General features: G+C 40.6%; 1 long non-coding RNA gene across 2 annotated transcripts; it reads left to right on the top strand.

Annotated features, from left to right (window-relative positions):
* The first annotated feature begins 4081 nt into the window (after positions 1 to 4081).
* Positions 4082 to 10597, top strand: LOC134415076 (uncharacterized). Of its 2 annotated transcripts, none has more exons than XR_010026919.1 (3): positions 4082 to 4238; positions 9254 to 9315; positions 10530 to 10597. It is a non-coding gene; the product is annotated as an uncharacterized LOC134415076 (long non-coding RNA). The 2 variants fall into 2 exon arrangements; XR_010026918.1 differs by lacking the exon at positions 10530 to 10597 and adding an exon at positions 10394 to 10412 and having other exon boundaries at positions 4088 to 4238.
* The last annotated feature ends 9920 nt before the right edge of the window (positions 10598 to 20517 follow it).

Genomic DNA, 20517 nt, shown 5'->3' with positions numbered 1-20517 from the left:
AAATAAAATAAAAATCAGACATATGTCAGTCCTAGAGGAACTAAAATACTTCTTACAGCCAATAATCTTTATGTGCACACAGTATGGATATGTGCATGCTTCACTGCACCTCCAGGACAGCATTAGGGATATTTTCACATGGTAGCATATGCATCTCTGCAGAATTCTATTATATTTTCACAATGAAAGTTGAAACTATATAATTCTGTTGTCATTATAAGGTAAGTTTGATGCATAAATTATTTGTGAAACACTGTATAAAACTTTTTCCAGGTTTCAGCACGGCTGGAACAATTTACTCCAAGAGCACAGAACTGCATATCCATGAAGGCCAGAAGATGTTTCTAGATTTTTACATAAAACTGTGCTCCTTTTTCTGTTTTCAGTTCTTTCAGACTTGTCTAGTCCAGCTTACACTCAGTACCTTTAGAGCTGTATTAAGGATGCCATCTGCAGACTGAGGACACAACTTAAAGCCCTGTAAAAGCTCTGTTTTCAGAAACAATCTGAAAATAGAAAAGGCTAATGTGGACAAGACTGAGAACCCAGAATGTGATGAGAACTCACACACCTCATACTGAGAAACGTCTTTGTTTCTATTTCTATAACATGAAATTTGTCTGGTTAATATGTCTTCAGTTTGTGTTTTCCCCCTCAAGAGGATTCCACAATCAAGATTTTGACTTGACAGGGACATCCCTGAGTCATCTAAAAATAGCAAGAGAGATAACATATTCCTGAGCTTGCATCTAGGGTTTATACCTTACTCTGTAAAAGCTCTTCCTTGCTTTGAAGGACAGTAAGGTAACAAGGATGCCTAATGTAAGTTGTCTGAAATATTTTGCCAAATATAAATATATACCTTGTAAATGTTGCACCACTTCACTTTGGCACCCAGTACTACCAGTCCTGAACATGCCCTGCATGTCTGCCTTTGTTGTTGGGGCAGAGGAAACTCAGTAAGAAAAATCTGCTTAAACTGTGTTATGAATCGCAGAAGTAGAAAAAGCATGAAAGTAAGCCCTGCTCCCTACAAATCTTCTCTGCAGGAAAATAATTTTGGGTCATACAACTAGAAGAGTACATATGCAAAAATGTGGTCTTGAAGAATCAAATTGCCAGTGAGGGGTTTATTTTCTACCATGATCTAGTTCTCTACACATTTGGGTAACATACTACTGGTTTCATTACACTCATCTGCCAAATTTTTGACACTGCTGCCTGCTGCTAAATCAGTATTTGCTGTTGGGTAACACTCTCTTTTTCTTCACATTCAGACTAGAAACAGATAATACCTTCCTGCTTGACCATTCAGATATTCTACAGAAACAAATCTGTATTTCTGCAGTGATTTCACAAGGCACGTCCAGAGCTCACAGCTCTCAAGGGAATCAAGTTACACAAAAACTGCTTTGTGGCAGTAAATTCCATTCCTCCTTCACACATGTGGAAACAGAGGTCTTGAAGAGACCATCAGAGCACCCAGAGCAGAAGGAAGGTTCTGTGGCTCCCAGCACTGCTGGCAATATTTCTTGATTGATATCTCTAAGAAAGTTTTGAAACAAAGGTCTTTACTGTCTTCACAAACATTTACCACTGTATTCAAATGTTTTTATGGAGTGCTAGTGCTCAACCCTTGCTGGGCTGGCTGGCAAATGCTGTGCCAGGTTGTGCTCTCAGCCCTGCTGTGGCTGCAGATGATCACATCTGAGCCAGCTCCAGCCTCCTGGAGGGGTGGTGGGCAGGAAGCTGATGTGGGAAATACTGAGCACATCCTGAGCACACACTTGGGCAGTTAGACACTGCTGGTGCCTACACAGCAGCACTGATGGCTTTTGCTGACTGTATCCAGCTAATTATTAGCTCTGGCTGCAATCCTTGTGGTCAGGAGCTGACTGCTGAACACACATACCTCAGTCAACAGCTCGGCTTTTACCCACTGAAAGTGGCAGGTTACTAAAGACTCTTCTGTCAGCAAATTCAAGCCAATTAGACCTAGAAACTCTTCCAAGCTGGTCAATTTTGTTTTTCTGTTATTGAATAAACTCTAATAACATTATTATGGCATGGAAAATACAACCACTTGCTATTAAAGAAAACAATAAAATTAAATCTACATTAGTCACTGGAGTGGTGATGTCTGGAAACAAATATTAGTCCTTTCTTGTGAGAGGCAGGTGGTTACAGGAATTTACAGAAGAAATCTCCTTTCATGTCAGTATAGTTTCCTTTTCTTTTCTAAGCTGCACTGTTGGCTAAAGCTGAAAATGGGCAGTTGTCAGTGACAGATTTAAATTACTATTCTTTCTGTATTGACTCTGAAGACTTTTGACATGATGGATTAAATCATCAGAGCTCTTTCTCTGTTTAAAAACAAACTCAACAGCAGGAAGCTGTGTATCCTTGTTCCTGTGTTACCCACACGAGGCCCAGCTCACACTGTTTACTCCTGCCCATTTCAACATTGAAAATCACACCCTGCTCAGCTGAAGGCATGTCTGCCTCCCTGCAGTCTGCACCATACCTCAGATGAGGAAACTGAGCATCCATATCATTAAAAGTTATTCAGAGTCAGCTACAGAAACCATGAGGGCACTCTGGTGTCCACTCTTCCTGTGCATAGCAAGAAGCCTGCCTAGCAAGCGCTGCTGCATTCCTTGTGTTGCTCCTTGGCTGTGGGAGCACCAACCACCACCTCTCTGCTTGCCTTGGCTTCCACAAGTTGTCACATTAAAGGCACTCTGACTGCTGGTATACCCCACCATGCACAAAGAAGCTCAGAAGCACCACTCCTGCAAGGTTTTATAGCTACCTTTCAGGTTCCACTTGACTGTTTTACAGCAGAAAACATCTAATGCTGTCACAAGTGCCGAGGTGTCAAAACTCAGGACATCTCTCTGGCTGTCCTGGATGGCTCGAGCCCCTGCTCAGAGACCTTGGCACCGAGCCCAAGGCACCTGTGACTTTGATTTTAACCCATGTAGCAAATAACCACTTTTATATGAAGAATTACAAGTCAAGAGAGCTTAAATAGAATAACAGTTAGTTTATCACAGGATGAAAAGCAGAATTTTGGAGGTTTTAGAATGGGGCCTCGGGGTCCCAAGATGGAGGAATCTGGGAGTGTCCAGTCTTTCTCCTTCTTCTTCTTGGCCTCCATCTTCTGCTGTGACGGTGGCACTTTTGGATTGGTTTAAGGTAGAAACTCACTGTCTAACATAGGTGATAGGTATTGAGAAGTTATGGTAAATAATGTACACATAGTTTTTACTATAAAAGACAACACCACCTCCAAGGGCAGTCAGTGTGCCTCTGTCTGACCTGCTGAACAAACCCCAGCAGGCCAGAGAAAGAATGTTATAGATAAGAAATAATAAATAACCTTGAGAATGAGAACAGAAGAATCCTGACTCCTTCTTCGACTGCCAGGCTGGGAAAAAGAGACTTGTACATATCTCGGAGTCACTCTGATCAGCAGAAATCCTGAGACTGAGGATTGGCTTTGCTGAATCAAGGGGTCTGTAAACAGCCTATTCTTGAACCCCCAAAACTCCATAGTAGTTGTGATGCTACAGAGCAAAATGGGTTTCTGACCCTTATTTCACTGATCCCCTTCTTTCAGGCAGCGTTGCTAAATACAGAACCGCTCCATTCTGTGACAATTGCAATGGTAGGTAAACTCTGAAACTATTCCCAAAAGGGGGAAGGTCCAGAAGGCCTTTAGCTAGTTGGCCTTTGTGAACACAAAATCCCTCCTGACCAAGCTGGTAGACTTCTCTGACAACCTGACTAGCTTGATGGACAAGAGGAGAACAGTGGATGTTTATCTTGATTTTAGAAGCTTTTAACACTGTTCCCCATACCATTCTTATGGTGGAAATTAATGAAGCAGAGACTAGACTCAGAGGTTTCTGATCAGCAGCACTAAGTCCAAGCAGTGCCCAGTCACTATTGGTGCCTCTCAGGGGTCAACATTGGGAAAAATACTGTTTAGTAACTTCATTAATGACCTGAGGGGACAGAGTGCATCTCACAAAGTTTGCAAATGTTGCAAAACTGGGAGGAGTTTGCACTGCAGCAGATTCAGCCTTGACAGGCTGGAATGCTGGCCAGTGAGGAATCTCCTGAAGTTCAACAAAGACAAATGGCAAAAAACTACCCCAGGCACCAGAACATGCTGGGGGCTGATCAGCTGCAGTGCAACTTTCCAGAGAATGGATCTGGGGAACTGGTGAAGGGTAGGTTGATCATGAGCCATCAATGTACATGTACAATAATTTTACTGTAAAGAGTTACACAACTCTTTACAGGAATCTTCCTGGTCTCTGCCTAATTTGCCAGAAGAGAGGTAGTCCACTATTTTAAACATGTCATGTCCCATGAAATATTTCTTATGCTCATGGTTGATCATTTGCTTGAAGTGTTCTCTAGTAAGACTGTTGTAGAGAAGACTGTATTACTGTTTAATAAAAAGAGATTTCTAAAAACAACAAAAACAAATGCACAACAACAAATGCAGCTTTGCCAAGGGACTTTCTTCCTTCACTGCTAATATTTCTTCTTTGAAATATTTTGGAAAAACTATTCTTTTGTGAATAAGGCAAAATCCTAAGTTTCTTCCCAAACAATCCTTTTTATATGAGATACTTCAAGACATATATAGACTATATCTTAAAATTTTTCAGTTCCCAAATTTCTCTTCCTTCTCCTCCACTAACTTTTCTATGGTAAATTAGGAATAAGCTTCCTGTGTAATTTCATTTAAAAAAAAATCTGCTGCTTAGTGTGCTCTTACAGAAGTGTAATAAATTTAGGAAGACACTCTCCCAGCAACCTCAACAGGTTGCTGAGTCCTGCTTATATGGATGAGTGTAAGAAGCCTCACATCCAATTCACATCTGCACCAAGGCAGACCTGAGCTAAATCAGTGCTGACAGTGGGGGAGCACAGTCCTGGAGGCAGAGCTGTGAATTGCTTTGTTTCTGCAGATTATGCAAGACCACTGTGTCAGTTCATACAGGGTGGTGGACTGAGGAAGGGTAAGCCTGGAGGAAGACTGGAAACAGCTATGAGCTGCCATCAGGACACTTTATCTGCCCACAGTCCTTTGTTTTTCTCTGAATTGAGCTTAGGAACAAAACACAAGATACCATGGGCTAAATTAGTGATCCTTATGGCTAACTGCACCCACAAGGGAACAGATCCAATAGTTCCTTGGTAGAGCAAGGCAAAGGGGCAGTCTGAACAGAGAGCCTATGTATGAGACTAATGGAGATATGAGGATCAATTCTTTTTGTGTGAGTCTCCATTAGACTCATACCTACCTTCCTGTGATACCCTGGAACATCTTTGGTGCCTTTGGATATCTAGATCAGGCGCTGTGTTCCTTGCTGGATGTGGACCATGAGAGGAGTCAAGAGACAAACAAGACCTGGTGCCATGTGAGATGTGTGACACACCTGCATGGGCTGGCAGGTTTGTCACAGGACCTAGGAAGGCCCATTGTTCCCTAGAAGGGCAGGAGTAGCTCACCTGGGGTTCTCTAGGGTTTCTCAAACACATACATGGACAGCTGGATCCTACTCCCAGTATTTTTTTCAGACACAGAGAGTGCTACTGGCAATCATACAGCTGGTTGCAAAATTAAATTTATCTTTCTTTTTTTCTCTACTGTAATACATCTTCAGCTAGTGATATCTGTACAGATAATATTTGCATGAGCATGTGTCATCTTCCAGGGTATCTGAAAAAACCTTTGCTTTGGCTCTCCTGTCCCTAACTGGCAGCTTGTTCTATTCCCCACCAGCTTTCTGGGGACCTTTTGGGAGAGAGAAGAGGGAACAGGGCAGAGCAAAGTTGTGTGTTTATGATATAAATTGCTATGAATTGCTGGATGAAACAACACTTTGTAACTGCAGAAAGGCCTGCTGTTCACTCACAAGTGCCTCATGACAGAGCACGTGGACAATGAGAGGCACTGAGCTGCCAGCCACCCAAATGGCAACGGGGACTTGGCATGGAAAGAAAGGAATTTGAAAAATAATTATAAAGGTTTCCCCCCATAAAAGGCAATTTGGGGGGCACACAGAAGCAGAACTTTTCTCTGACAGGCAGAGTGCTCCTTAGCCTCCCCTGACACACTTTAGTTCAATCAAGCCATTCTCCTCTAAGTGTTAGGGATTTATTGTTTCTCTTTTTTTTGTCAGTTTCACATATTTGGAGAAGACACAGGCAAGTGAGGTGCTGTTTTGTGAAGTTGGCAAAAAGTCCCAGAAAATAACATTTCAAGGTTCAAACTATGACTGTAGAAATCATTGACCTCATGTCTTACTTCTTCCCTTCTAGCCAACTTTACTTCATCTGAAATATATGATTTTCTACCTGTTCTTTTCATTTTCAGGTTCTTTTGTCCTAACCTAAGGAAATAAGAATACCAGATGCCTTTTGGTCTCCTTACATAGTATCTAAAGCTACATTTAAAGAAAAACATCCTATATTGAGTCAAAAATGCTATAATGATAATATTTTTATCTAGAAAATTGCCATCTGTGGAAACTTGCTCTGTGCTTTGCATCACCAAACGCAAAATGCCATTAAACACGTATCCTTATTCTTTGATTTTTTTGACAAAATCTTGATTTGAATTCAGATTCATTTTCCATTGACATTTCAAAGCGGAAGATGAACAGCAGTTTCAGTACTACAACTATAATTTACTTTGGATGCTTTTACAGATTCTTTGTATCAGAAACTTGGTTTACAGAAAATACTTCAGGGCTTTACATTTGCTGTGCAGTCTTCTTGCCTGTGCAAGAGTTCCTGATACCCATAAGATTCCTCACAGGGCAGAACTGTGCATTCACAGGGTGCATTTCCACTGCTTGGGAAATCAGCGGCAGACACAGGGCTTGCTCTTTGGCATAAGAAGAATAAGATTTTGTTTGTTTCTTCTTTTTTTGAAATTCAGATCATGGTTTGTATTATTTCAAACCTTTCATTTAAGCTGTACTCAAATGCTCAGGACAAAAAACTTCTTCGCAAGTCAAATGAAGGAATTTTTCTCTAGGGACTGTGCTCAAGTTATGGTAGAACTGAGGAAGAAAATGTATTGATATTTAACTTCTGGAGCCACTCAGTGTTATTGCAAACCTTATCTCTCACAGATTTGTGCTGTGCAAAACCCCACAGACTACTTTTGTTCTTTGTTGGCATAAAAAAATCCTGCAAAGGTTTTTTACTCTCCTGTCATTTGTCATCTCTCGTCTCCTTTCCAACCCCTGAAATCCATCCTCTCCCTATCTGTCCAAACCTGTAACATACTTATTCATCTCCTTTCTCAAGGGCACTAGATTTTCAAATCAGCCTTCTCTTTCCTTCCTCTAGACCTGGATAAAAATGAATAGCTTAATTTAATGGGAAAAAAATAAAAACCTCTGCATTCCTTTCATTCCCCATTTGAATGAATAAGATATGTACAGCTGGAAAAAACCATAGAAATGGCAGGCCAGGCAGGCAAGAGCCCTTGTTGCAGCATACCCACCTTCTCAGGAAAAGCTTGATGCTCGTCCCATAATAACAGAGTTGCTGATTTCCTAGAAAGTGTCTGGAATTCTGGTCTTTATGTATGACTACCATCCTTTGTCTTCTAATGTGTCAGTCTTTCCAAACTAGATAGAGAAGCCTAAGTAAAATGGATGAATATAGGCCACACATTAGACAGATGGTTTGGGAAAGAGGCCAGTCTGTTGTGTATTTGAGCAGTGCCTAACAACTTATTTAAGTCCTGTGCAAGAGTGGAGGGAGGTTTGTAAGTGCTGTGTTAGCACAGATGACAGGAATACGCACAAGAGCTGACATAAACATACCACATTTAGGTTTTGAGATCTCTTCTGGGGTATATATGGCACAGTGTCTGAAAAGAAATATTCATCTGTGACAATTTCAGAATGTTTTACATGACTGAAATGTGAGATGATCATCCTGACCTCTCATTACATGCTCTTCTTTCCACACCCATGAGCACATTTTACTCCTCACATATGTCTAAATCACACTACTTGAATAGATTTATAATTCATGTGTGGTGTGATGTATATACACAAACAATGTAACCTTCCCTTTCAATATGAAATTTAAAAACAGGTGGCTTATATTGGATGTTCAAACATGTTTTTAGTATACTGATCTGCGCAAGGACTTCTGCTTAAAGAGGAGCTGGTGATTTATTTTCACATCCATCAGGTACATTTTGTTAAGATCTCTTCAGAAATCCTTTGCAAATGCAGCTGCTTTTTCTAAGATAAAATATAACAACTAATTGGATGTCTATAAAAAAGTCTTCTAATAGAGCTGAAACCACAGTGACATGAACCCTGACTATAAGTAATTAATTGCAAAATAACATGGCAATGGCTCTGTCCAAGACAGTCTGCCAGTAAGTGCTTAAGCAAGGGAGATCTGCAACTAATTTTTTCCTGCTCCTGTAAATCAGCAGTTCTTTTACTCAGGACCAGAGTACACTTTTATTTCTCCACTAAGTTAGAGTTAAAATGCTTTAATAAGGTTGTTGGAAAGAGTCCTACTGACTCAAATGGATTTGGGGTTGTCTCTTGACCCTGGACCCACAAAGCATTTCTAGAAAACTTTTTGTATGTTCAGATACATATTGCTCTTTTAGGTTTCCAAAGGCTACTCTATAATTCATACTTATTTCTGCTATGGTAGTACCTCAGAGTTCCTGTAAAGATACAGGTTTTGACTGATGAACAGTGTATCTACAGAACAAAAAGCCCTCACTGAATTGAAATCAAAGGCCAAGAACATATCCCACTAAAGGACCCTACTGACAACTGAATTCTTTACTCTGTCACATTTTATTTTGCCCAAGCACCAAAAGCATCTTGTTTCAGTCTGTCTGTAAAAGGATCTTGTTTCAGTCTATCTTGTTTCAGTTCTGTCCTCAGACCTTGGAACAATGTTGGTAGACAACATCTCTAAATATTTGACAATTCTTCTGTTTTTCCATACACCATCAACCAGACTCACTACAATGGCTGCCTCTCCATGCTGTGATAGCGATGGGTTTCATTAAAAAACAACTGAAGAAAATTTAAAATGCATGTGTTCATGTTAACCATCCACAAAAAGGAAGAAAACAGAAGAGGTCAGAGATCTTAAATCTCCCTGTAGTTTGATTGGCCCTAGCCAAGGATAATTTCAGCCTAGTTTCCTTTTTTTTTTTTTTTTTTTTCAGTTGTTCCATGGCATCAGGCAACACAGAAAAAGGAGGCAGAGCACAAAGACATCTCTGCACAGGTAAAAATTATAATTACTAAGGGAGCAGAGATGTGCCTCACTTGTTTTTGGTGTTAAACTCATACCTGGGAATCTCAGTCTTGTGCTCAGCCATGACCTGGAAAGCTGAAATCACCCCAAATTCAGAAGTGTGGAAGGATGTGTTAGGTGAGATCCAGCATTCAGTGCATTCATGGGGTGCTTGGTAGTTTATCACATATGATATAGTAGAACAGGTTACATCCCTCCTGCTGTTGCCATATTGCCTATAAGGCAGTAGCTTCCTAAATCACCTCTCACTGAGAGTTTTACACTTCTGTGCTCCCTCCCAGTCAGACTTAGGGCGAAACAAAAAGGGTGAGACTCCACAAAAGGACGTTCTTCAGCCCAGAAATGAAGATGTTTACTCTCACATTGATATTTAAGAGTTCCTGACCAACTTCTCCTTCAGGGGTTTGAACATGCACTATGTCACCTCCCCATTTGACTCTGCTAACCCAGCAGTGAGGCTTTTATCAGCCCATTTTATTCACCATTGCTCCATTCTCATGTTCTGGGGGACTTCAAGAATTTTATATGAAATTGCTATTAGATCAGACAATGTAAATTGCCTTCTCATTTTTTTATTCTTCAGGTGTCCTTTACACTAATCCCACCCTCCAGCCAATGTAGGTTTTTTGAAGAAGGTGCAGGTGACAGAGAACTTGCTCCAGCCAGAGTCCAAGGAGACATGGAGACTGGACTGAAATGAGGGATGCTGCTGAGGGATATTGCACTGGGTGTGCATAGGCCAACAACCAATCCCTGGCCAATAAAATGAAATGCAGTAATTTTGGCTGGGGATTTCAGGCATACATCATGCTAAGACCTTGATGTATACCAGTGTTTAAGGCATGTGAGAAATTAGTTTAAAACTCCTCTATCAGAAGAGAAATTCTACCTATGTTACTCAGAAACACTGTATAAAATTTCTGCTGCATTGTGAAACAAATACTAGAGGCAATGTAACTCTGTTATTCTGTGTATGAGATACAGTTGCCTCCAAATAAGTTTCTGGTACTATATCAAATGGCCAGGGTTATTTTACATTATTTTCCAGGTGGTATTCCAGAAATGTCCAAGTCTCCTAGAGATTATTTATCAAATTTGTTCCCCTGTGGATGTCACAAATATCAATGGACGTATAAAATGGTGCTGAAATAATTTAAGACTATCTTCTCATCTTTTGAGATTAGAAGGACATATGATCTTCATTGGCATGAAGAAGGAACCACTCTTGTCCCAAACCTGGGCACCAGTTTCAGTAAGTGTCACCAGAGCTGGGAGTTCCATGGGGCAAGAGGGTACAAAACCAGAATCATCAGTTCTGCACAGTCTTCTGATGTGTAAATAAAAGCAAGGTAAAACCTGACTCAAAAAGTCCCCCAGGAGTAGAAGGTGAGACATGCATTGAGCACTGTGAATTTTAGGCTGTTTCATTCATTTAAGGGCTAATCATTCCTGGTTATACATACATCACATATCCAGGTGAGCACCCAGAAATGCAGTCAGGAAGCTGTTACTGATGAGAAGGTTAAATTTAAAGTACAGCCTTATTTCTTTCAATAATAATACTTTTTTTCAGAGGCTGACTTCTTTCACTTTCTTACATTAACTTTTAAGGACAGAGGACTTAATTCTGAGTACATTAAAGGAGGTGTGAATGAGAATAATTTCACTGAGTTGAATTTTGTTTCACTTACACATCAAAGTCACAATTTTTTCTGAAGGTCTTGCTCTTGAGTTCACATTCAATTGAACACATGTAGACTTTGAAATACAGAGGAGCTGAATAAGCCTTTTAAGCAAATCCAGAAATTACTGAAAGGGTCATTAGACTTTATCAGGGCTCAAAAAATTCTTCTTTTTTTTTTTTTTAATGTGGAGAAATTCTAAATTACTAAAATTAATACAAGATATTCACAGGGTTCTCTAGTCACAACATAATGAGTCATAGACTCCAGCAACTTGGCTGATGTGTCTAACTTAACTGCCCTTCATTACTGTGACACCACTATTATATATAATTGTAACAACACATTCAGATTGGCACCAGTGTTTGCTACAGATAAGAATTTTAGTTTATCAGTTAGATATGCTTCAAAGAGCATAATTGCTGCCCTAGGGTTACTTTAATCTCCACATTTTTGTGTGTACATGAAACATGTCATAACTGTCTTTTCCCTTCTACTGTGTGAAATGTGTAAGTCATTTCAGTTTAGAGTACACTTTACATGTATATGGCAACAGATTTTAATGTTTCTGAAATTCCACAGCATTAAAGGAAACGTTTTTCTCACTCAATTAGTCCTTGAGCTGGATTCTCAGTACCACCACCACTGTTTGCAAAGTAAGTTAGGCTTTTGAGAAGTGGCAGCAGGGAGGCCTGGGCAGTAGCTCACTATTCCTCATATTTTATATTCCCTGTGAGAGGAATTACACTGCAATTCTAAGTGGTAACCAGATGGGGGGAGGATAATATAAGAGCAACCTGAGTTTGGCATGTCCTCTAGGGGAGGAGCAACATGGATTAAGATGACTGAAAAGGGGCTGATTCAAGCTTTGTCATCAGGAAAGCAGAACGTTAACTGCTTCAAGGGTGAGGGATATATATATTGTTTGATTTTGACCCAGTGCCAAACAGACTCAGAGTCAGAGGTTTTGTTGGTTTTCATACAACAAAAGGTTTCCCCTTCCCTGGATGTTACTGAGGGGTGTTGTTTGCACAATAAGCAACAACTGCAAAGAATTACATGAACAGCCCTGAACGTCATTTCTTGCAATAAATAACCTTGTTAATGCCACCTGTGAGCACTGGGCTTTGGCTACCAAAGGGGCTGGCTTACTCCCCCTAAAAAGAAAGATCACAGAATCTTTGTGTCCAGGAGGTCACAGCCTACTCACCTGGCCTGCATTACAAAGCCCACTGAATAAAACTGTGACTCTGCCCCTCAATACCAAGCAAACACTGCATGAAGGCACCCCTTAATGTGACCCTTGAGGGTCTGGCATCAGCCTTCACATCCTTGTGGGAACAGCTACAGAGATTATGAGATCTTTTCGCCCCTCCATATCCTATTGAAGGCTGAACACAAGCTGCCCTTTTCTACCTGGTGCTGCCTCTGCTAAGGATGTCAAAGGAACCAGAAGGAGGAGAAAGAGAAAGCCCATTCCATCCTTCTTTGTGCCTGCAGCCTACAACATCAATCCAGAACCAAGTACTTTCTGAAAAGCATGCTGGATGACTGTTCTTGTCAGGAGGACATTTGCAATCAAGGAATGAAATTGTATTTGCATAGTAAATCAAAGTTTCAGAGTTCTTTATTTCTGTCCCATTCCTATTCAGTAAGTTCCATTTTGGTTTTCAGAGTGCCACCAGCTTAGTGCTATTTGTGTCCTCTTTCCTCTTCTTCCTGTCTTTGCCTGCTTGTTCCCTGGTGTCTATCTCTACCTGTGGCAGCTCCCAGACAAAAACCTTCCCTAGATTTGTTTTCCCAATCGAGGTGCTAAAACAGCCCTTGGTTAAGTTATGAAGGCTGGTTGTGAAATGTCTTTATAAGATCCTATTCCACTTGGTTTTCAGCCCCATCAGAGCTTTGTCTGAAAGGGCAGGAACACCTTTCCTTGCTGGAAACTGGAATTCTAGACCATTGCTCTGTGCTGGGACCTTTCTCATAGAAGAGGCACCTAATCTCTTTCCATACAGTAAATAAGTTTCAGCTCACAAATATTTCAGGAAAAAAAACCTCAAACAAACAAGCAACAGCAAAAAGAGCAAAACCCAAACCCAACAGATCTCTGTCAGCTAGCTCAGTATTTTTTCTTATTAGTAAAGAAACTCTCATTGCTCAGCTGAGGTTTAATTCCCTTTTCATACTTGTTTTTATCTATTCAGTGCACTTCTTTCCATGGCTGGCCCAGGATGTCTTCGCAGCATGACTGTTCTCTTGTTTTTAGGGTCCTTATGTGTATCTGCATAAGTATTTCAAGAACATTCACCTCCAACAGAGACTAGTGGAGTCACTGTCTGCTGCATTACACATCAATAAATGCTGAAAAACCCTACATTATTTTGGCTGACCCTTAAAAGCAGACTGCCTCTACTTTAGAAGAGATGAAAAGGGAATTATCTGAAATAAATGACTTGAAGGAAAAGGCTTGGAACAGATCAGACCACTTGTGGCAGTTTTCATCCTGAGGGATGTCTGTCAGTTGTCTTATAGACAATGCGCTTTTGGAAAGAAAAATTATTTTGCACTAGGACTCAAGTTACAAGTTCTGAGCTGAAAAAAAAATCCAATAGCACACAAAAAACCCCCCCAACTATAGAAGGAAAAGGTGTGAATTAATTGCAGCAAGAAAAGCAGACTATAGACATAAATACTTCTCTCTATTAGTAGGTTACAAAATACAGTAATGGAAGACTTTTGACAAAGTTGTGGAAGAGATTCCATTTCTATCCTGTGTTTGTGCAGAATTGGCACAATAGGGTTTAACCCATGGTATCTACCCAGAGATTGCATCTAGATTCATCTTTTAGGAAGTCCTATAGGACCACAGTCCTCTGATTTTCCAGGTCAAGGAACTGGTAGAAGTCATTTTAACATTCTTCTGCCCTGTTTGCCAGGGCTACTTTTTCCTGGAAAATATAGGTGCAAGGAGGAGAGGGTTGCAGAACAAAGACAGATAGGACCTGGATGAGCCTGAGCCACATGTCTTTGCATCATGGATTAATATTTATGTACACACAAGCTGTACAGAAATACAGACCTCCACTGCATATAGAATTAGAAAAGCATGAGTTTCCAAGGCCTGTACTCAACTGGCATTAAATAGTGAAAAATTCAGTAATATAAAGAAAATCTACTCCAGAATTTCAGGAAATACCAATCCATGGAAGAGGACAGAAGTCAGGCTTGCACTTTGGCAGGGCTTGCAAACCACATTGAGGGATAGGACACAGATAGGACACGTGTATCACTACTGCAATATACCAGTATGCAAGTAAGCCCTGTGTCCTGTGACTTTGAACACACAGCTCCTGTAGACTGAAGGCAAGCATCTCAGATGGAAATCCTTCTCAGGAGTCTAGAGAACCGTGACTTGGAAGAAACTTCTGTGGCATAGATGCAAAACTCTATTTACAGACTAACCCTCAGTGGTACAATATCATATACAGGGCAGCAGAGGCCAATCTTGTTTTGGACCTGGTACTTTTTAATATTTTGAATAATGGCCTGAAAGATGAAGGATAATATTAGGCGTAGGAAGGATAATTAAATATACAGATGGCAATAATTTGTGAGGGATAGGACATCTAGGGAAGGGCAGGACAGACACGAATTTTGTTCTGTATCTCAGAGTGCCCACACAAGCAGTCCTGCACCACACAGTTGTGGGATCTCAGCACCTCAGGACTGAGGTGCAGAGAGGCCGAGACCACCCTTGGGGGGCTCAGGAGTCCTGGAATGTTGCCAGAAGGGTCTGGTTGGCTGGACTTTGATCTACACAGGAGACGACACCTGTATGAGGATGGGGGGATTTCACTGGGTGAATGGTGAAGGGATAAGTTAATTAGAGTGCAAGACACAGGGTTTAGGATTTCTGTACAGGGGGGTCTAAAGAAGTAAGATGGAGGAATTGGGGCGTGTCCTGTTCTTCTTCTTCTTCTTCTTGGCCTCCATCTTCTGTGGTGATGTTGGCACTTTGGGATTGGTTATTACTAAAAGTGCACCGGTTAATAAGGGTAAAAGGTATTGGGGAAAAATTATAAATATTGTATACGTAATTTCGAGTATAAAGATAGGTGACCGCCCCAGGGGCTCTCAGTGTGCTCATGGCTGGCTGCTGTGCAGACCTCTGTCGGGCCAAAAGAAAATCTTTTAGATAAACAATTAATAAACACCGAGACCGAGTAAAGATCTGAAGCCTCTTCTCATCCTTTGAAGCGCGGGCTGTCCAAGGCCACCTCGGGCCTTTCCAGGTCACCCAAACAGCCGAGAAACCGACACACAGTGTTGCCATCATGTGTGTGTGGAGACCCAGAGGCAGGTTTCATCCAGCCACCAGCAATAGCAGTGGCAGTGGTCAGTGAAGCTGCTGGGTGCTGACATGGTCACGGCTGCTACAGCCCCTTGTACCCTGGTAAGCCATGGGGATTTGAGAGGCAATGGGCACAGAGAGTGTGTGCACCTCAGATCACCACAGAAAAAACCTGGTCACCTAAAAGAGATTTAGCAATGCACAGTGAGGAGGTAAATTGCAAACTGAGGTGTGCATACAAAGGCTGCTAGCTCAGACATGACCTGCAAGGACTTGCACAGCACCCCAGCACATCTTTTATTTCCTTTATTGCTTAACTCACTAAGTTGTACTTGCTTCACTTCAAGAACAATGGAAAAAAAGGCTACATGCATGAGTTCTCTCTTATTTTTATGTTTCCTGGAAGTGTCTAGAAAGCAATGAAATTGATGCTTTAATATGCATGGAAATTTATGAAAACAACAGGATTTCATTTCCTAATATAATTGCTGAATTGATTTGCGTATGCAGTGAACTGCTCTGATTTTCTTAGTGGCAATAATAAAGCAGTGTCTGCAGTAATTTAGCAGGTGTTCACAGCTATTCCAAGTGTATGTAAAAGGTTACCACTTTGATTTAAAAGGTTCATTCAAACTCTTCTTTCACTTTGCAGAAGTCTAATGGAAGATGAAAGGTTCAAGGTAATGAGAACAAAGCACATTTGAATCCAGGATATAATTTTTTCCCAGAAAGTCTGAGGTTTTTTTTCATATCTTCAGGACATTCTGATAAGAGATGTTTTTTTCTTACCTTTTTTCCCCTCTAATATCTTACTCTGCCTATCTTGAAAATTAGGTTTACATTTACGGCTCTAATATTTCTTAAGTGTATTCTAGTTAAGTCTTATTTTTGTTCAAGAGAGACAAAATACATTACCTTCAGCATGAAACAGTTGCTATTTCCCATTCTTCCATTCCCCTTTTAAATAATTCTAAATGAAGAGCTATGTCAGATTGATAAATTTAGGTGAATGAAGCCATTAAGCTCCACATTTCTTGCAAGATTAAGACACACTTTTCTTGCATACTTTATAACAAGAGGCTGAGGGCACCGTTTATGATAATACAGAGGGTCATACTGAAGGTGAATGAGAGGAGAAGTTAGTTACTGACACCTCTCCACAGACTTGTCTGGTGTTTCTCTCAGGGGAACAGTTAAAATCCTCGTGGTGAGAGCTGTGTGAAATGCTTCTGGCAAGCCTCACCTTACGGTTAAAGATTTCGTGACTTTTTAAAATCTTCGCCTGCGGTTTTCAAAGCAGAGAGGATTCCTCACACAGGTGATAGGCAGGAAATCTTCCGACAGCCTTCTCTCTCATCACAGCACAAACATAAGCTATTTTATCTCTATTTCCATTCCTGCAGGATAGAAAGTGGGAAATACTGTCAGAGAAATGTATGATATGAGTTAGAAACTGTAAAAGGAGAGGAGCAATTACCACGAAATCCTCGAAGGTATGAGTTTCTCCAGAAAAGGAAAGATTTTGGTTAAGAACACAGGCAGTTCTTAAGATTCCTCAAATTGGTTTCTGGACCTCCTAAAAGCTTATTTTATTACACTAGAAGAGACTCTCAGGCCCAGACCACATTTAGTTTCCTAATTTCTTATTCCTTATGAGCACCTGAATTTCAAAGGAGCCTTTGGAAGGGGCATTTACTCTTTGTGCTGAATTTTTCACATATACTAGATTGGGAGCAGATAATCCTGCCAGCTTCCACAGAAATGTTGTGCAGTTAATGGCCTGCATTTCCATGAAGTGCTTTAAAATGACAAGGAGAATCATTGCAGGTAGGCAGAGAAAAAACACTGGAGTCACTTCAGTCCATCAGCTTCTAAATATGTCCTAGAGATCTTATTGCTGTGTACATTAAAGCTTTAGCAGTAAAATCTCCCTTTGTTTGCTGAGCACAGTACATGTGACAGAGAGGACAGCTCATGAAGTTCTCTCTTCAAACACACAATTAGTTCTACTGAGTCTCTAATAATTTGTCTTATGAAACCTGATGGGGGTTTCTCATTTTAAGAGTTAAATTGATTCAGTCAAGTTAAAGGGAATCATCTATTTACTTCTGTTCCAAACACATTTATTACTCTTCCATTTTCTTTCTATCAAGGCAGTGCACTGCAGTCCCATTTCATCATTTTACAGGCAATCATCCTGTTCTGCCTTCTGTTCTGCCAGCCTTTCAGGAATAAATAGTGGAGAAGAGGGCATGCCAGGTGGTCACCATGGAGAGAACCACACAGAGAAACTAATTGGGCACTATGGTTTTGGTTTGAAAAGGGCAGAGATGTGAGATTTCTGGGACAGCACACATGGCAAAATAGCAACATGGGACAAGAGATGGTAATTCAGGACTGGAATAGGATGCCTAAATCCTTCATATGGCCAGAGATCTTGGGTAAAACTCAGTTGTTAGATAAATAATGGACTTTGAAGGAACTATTTCTGCTGATGGGTGAAATTACTCCCATCAATAGTAGTTGGATCTGGGTATATGGGTTTCATTCACAACACCCCAGAGTCCCAGATGCCTCCCCTTGGAGTTACAAGAAAGACCACAAAACTTGTGCAGATTCAGAGGCATTGCTGCTGATGGGAAATTTAGTGAAATGTTTGCTTCACAACTTGCCTAGATTAACTGCAGGAAAAGAGTGTACACCTGAAAAGACATTTCAAAGTTGCATACCTACATTTTTGCATGGACCTTCAGTTCTCAAAATTACCTTGCAATTCTTTTGGTTCACATGGGACTTAGAGATTTACAGTTCCTCACAGCACGTAACACCACATCACATCACTGTTGGGCCTCTCTGAGGACAGCAAACACTTCTTCAATAATGAAGAATATAATTGCAGGAAGAAGAGAGATTTGTGAAACTAGTGGGGTAGATAACTGTTTTTTCCCCAGGTTTCTTTTCTTTGAAAATGCCATTTAACACAATACCCCAAGACCAGACACTGTCCTGCCAGTTTAAGCTTTTAGCAAGGTGAATGGTATGCAGAGTGACAGGCTGATTTTCTTTCTGTCTTTAGGTGAGCAGTAGATATGGTCTGTGGTTCTCAAGTTCAGGCCTGGTACATGAGTGTGCTGAAATTTTAAGGTGATGTAGTTTTATAGGCATTTTGAGACTAAAACTTTCCCTTCACTTTATTAAATCGTGCGATGCTACTAAGTCAGTGATACGCTTTATTCCAAGAAATAATATCTAGTAATTGCAATTTATTTGAACATTTTTAATCACTTCCACATTCAGTGGAACTAGGTTCTACTGATCTTCAAATTATGTAAATAGTCTTCATGTGAGGTGTTTCATTGGTTTGTAAGCCATTTTTGCACCACAAACTTTTGTGTCATCAGGCAGCTTTCTGAAGTATTTCTTATCTTGCCAGAAATACCAGTTTTTGTCTATAACAAAACAGACCTATTGTACAAAGGATGTATTGCTACACTGAAATATAGGGCACAGAGCAAATGATCTTTCTTCTGATATGTCTCTTTATATAACCAGCGTTGTCATGACAACTGCAGAGCAGAGTTGCTTTTCCGAAGCAGATGCATGACTAAGGGCCTTTGTCTTACTGATGAACGTCTGCAATTCTCAGCTTCTCAGCAACAGAAAACACAAATAACCATCCCCCACAATTTGTTCCTACTCACAGAACTTTCTGTGTAAATGACACATTACTTCTAAACAGGGAAAACTTTTGATTCTGCCAGCACTTTGGGCTTCGGAGCCAAAGCAGCTTTGCAGACCATACGTGGGTGGTGGGTGCAGGAGCGGGGATTGAGGGAGGAGCAGAGGAGCTGCCCACAACCTTCTCCCTTCTGTAATAAAGCAGATACCCCAATGCATGGCACTGATGAAGGAACCTACCATTCCCTTGGGTTCCTGATGAGTCTACTCCAATTTTTAGGTGATACCTTGCAGTGAGAATGTGTATAAAACAATAGATGTAGTAAGTTGGAGAAATAGAACCCTGGAAATTTAGGTGCTTTCTTCATCTCAAGGAATGAACTTACTCCTAGTGCCCACAAGCCTTATGTCTCAACTGTGTCACTTTAAAGCCAAGGGCAAAATACCTTCCTGACTGTCACAGCTACTTCAATAAATTTTTTATTGATGGCTGTGAGATGATTCCCCCATGAAAAGAAGCACAGATGGGAATCAGCATTAGCCTAATAACATTTACAGAGAAGGAAACTAAGAGTGAGCTTCTGCTGCATTTAACTGAGCTACTGTGATGTCCTGCTTTAGTGGACAGTAGAGTGCTTCGACAAAGGGCTGAGTAAAATTTGGGTTTGTAAGCCCATGAGTTAGTTGCAGTTCAGATTTCTGGTGGACTCACATTAGTAGCTACCACTCCAGCTGGGTCTCACAAATTTGCTTGGACTCAGATTCATAAAATGGCTTGGGTTGAAAGAGACCTTAAAGATCATCTCATTCCAAGCCTCCTGACATCCCAGTTGACATCAGGATGAGCAGCATATACATTGGATACTATTTAAAAAGCTAGACAACACCTGGGTCAGAGGCAAAATGGGAAATAGCTGAATATCACTACACACCAAGAAAATAATATTAAATACTTCAAAACAGGACCAGTAACCTGTGGGAGCTTTGTCTAATCTACCACTGATTATGTAAAAAACATAAAAGCGTGAAACCATGGACAATGAAGTTGAGTAACTAGTTTTTTTATTTTATTTTGTAATTATTCAGTGGTGGAGTGCAACATCCAGCTCCATCCTCACTGCCAAGAAACTGAGCTTGAAATAGAGGAGTAGCCTTATATAATATTCACTGTGCAGGCAAGGCAACTTAAACAGAGTGTATTAAGGCCATCTCTTATTACAGGGTTTGTTGACACTGGGTTTTCATCAAAAAGAGCTCTATTATTCTGTGGTGCATTGCCTGTTGTAGTCAAATGCAGTGCTCTCAGATCCTGTGTTACACAGGCAAAAACATAAGCTCAGAAATTAATACCAGTCAATTATCCCACAAGGCCATTTTCTGTTTCACTGTTTCCTGCTGGCATGCACAATATTGCAATGTAACACTAATGATTACTACCTTAGAATCTTTTTGAGTAGCAGTCTA

The sequence above is a fragment of the Melospiza melodia genome, chromosome 2, assembly GCF_035770615.1.
Source record: "Melospiza melodia melodia isolate bMelMel2 chromosome 2, bMelMel2.pri, whole genome shotgun sequence".
Classification (NCBI taxonomy): Eukaryota; Metazoa; Chordata; class Aves; order Passeriformes; family Passerellidae; genus Melospiza; species Melospiza melodia.
Note: the sequence above shows the minus strand (reverse complement) of the source record. Positions and strands in the feature narration are given on the sequence as shown.